This window comes from Echinops telfairi, unplaced genomic scaffold (genome assembly GCF_000313985.2).
Source record: "Echinops telfairi isolate 266 unplaced genomic scaffold, ASM31398v2 ScPeMD7_5592;HRSCAF=6446, whole genome shotgun sequence".
In the NCBI taxonomy this organism is placed as follows: Eukaryota; Metazoa; Chordata; class Mammalia; order Afrosoricida; family Tenrecidae; genus Echinops; species Echinops telfairi.
In genome coordinates, this window is record NW_022109491.1 from 25118920 (window position 1) to 25120553 (window position 1634).

The window sequence follows — 1634 nt, forward strand, 5'->3', positions numbered from 1 at the left end:
TTTTCTACCTTGCTTGTCCACTGTCGTGTCCCCCACAGCACCCCCCCCAAATAAACCTCATTGCTATGAAGTCTACTCCGACTCATAGTGCCCCCACATGTCAGGGTAGAATGGCCCCTGTGGGTTTCAGTGGCTGTAACTCTTTATGGGAGTAGGTAGCCTCATCTTTGTACCTGGAGTGGCTGGTGGTTTTTATTTAAACTGATAACCTTGTAGCTAGCAGCCCAATGCGTTAACCGCTATGCCACCAGGTTGGTCTTCGGTGCCCAGCACATACTAGGTGCTCAGTTGGTATTTATTGAGTGATTTGGTTGTTATGGCTATCCTGGGCGAACACAGGGTACCCTGTGAACTTCAGGAAGGAAGAAATACGAAGGAGACCATTTCCTTTTTCTCCAGAGACGGCCTTTCAGACAAGCTCTGTCCACTCTCCTTATCCTATGCTGAACTGACATTTGCCCCGCAATCCCCTACTCCTAGAGATGAGAGGGTAAGAATTCACGGGGGTGAGGGGTGGTAGACAGGGGGTAAGGGAGTGTGGGTAGTGGATGGGTGAGGTGTTGGAGGGCTGGGGTGCTGGAGTGGTAGGAGTGATGCAGGTGTGGGGTGATAGAAGGATGGAGTGGTTGAAATGAAGGAGTGGATGATATGAAAGGGTAGGGGTGAGGGAGGGCTGGGGGTGATGGACTAGAGGGTGCAGAGGTGGGGGTGATGAAGAAGTGAGGGGCAAGTGAAGGAGGGCAGAGGAGTGGTGGTAATGGCTGAAGGAGCAGTGCTGGCCAGCTGCTTGTATTTCAATCCCATGGTGTGGGAGGTGCCTGGTCACAGTTATATTCTTCAGCCAGAAGGGCTTTACCTCGACACTTGAGACACACACACAGGCTAGCTGGGGGCCAAGGGCATTGCGGGGGTGGGGGTGGGGGGTAGTCCACCAAGCAGCAAGTCAGAGGTGGAATGGAGGCTCAAGCTTTAGCTTCCAGACTCACCTTTCAGGACTCTTGCCTCTTCCCATGTCCTGTGATAGTTTGCTGTAATCCAGCGTGCTGCACAAGTGCTGTAGGTGCTACACACGCGCGCACACCCCTCTTACTACGTTCTGTGATAGTTTGCTGTAATCCAGCGTGCTGCACAAGTGCTGTAGGCGCTACACACACGAGCACACCCCTCTTACTACGTTCTGTCATAGTTTGCTGTAATAATCCAAGGCACCGCACAAGTGCTGTACACAAACCCCCACTTCTGCTTCCTTGGAGGCCCTAACAGCAGTTATACTGGTCCCAGAAGAGCCGTCCCTATCTTTATGAGGACCAAGGTGGGTTAAAGAGGAGCTGGAGAAGTGGGTGGAGACGTAGGCGGATGGGTGGGTGGGTGCGTGGTTGGGCCAAGGGAGGCTGTTGGGCGCGGGAGGAGGGCGTTGGCTGGCGGTAGGACTGGATGAGTGCAGGGGAGTGTGGGTGTAACCGAACGGAGGGTGCCAAATAGAATCTGAAGAGCAGAGGGTCTTCGCTACCCAAACCCGGCCCCCTCGACATGTTTTCGCTGGAAAACCGAGGTCAGGGACAGGGACATGGGTGTCTGGTCCCAGGACCCCCGGAGAGATCCAGGCGGAGCCGGAACTGAGCTCCAGCTGGGGG

General features: G+C 54.7%; 1 protein-coding gene across 1 annotated transcript in view; it reads left to right on the top strand.

The window, feature by feature from the left end:
- The first annotated feature begins 1494 nt into the window (after positions 1–1494).
- Positions 1495–1634, top strand: part of DUSP15 (dual specificity phosphatase 15) — a 23748-nt gene continuing 23608 nt past the window's right edge. Inside the window, exon 1 of the mRNA XM_045295525.1 lies at positions 1495–1552. The gene's annotated coding sequence lies outside the window, so the exon portion shown is untranslated. The remainder of the gene's footprint in view (positions 1553–1634) is intronic.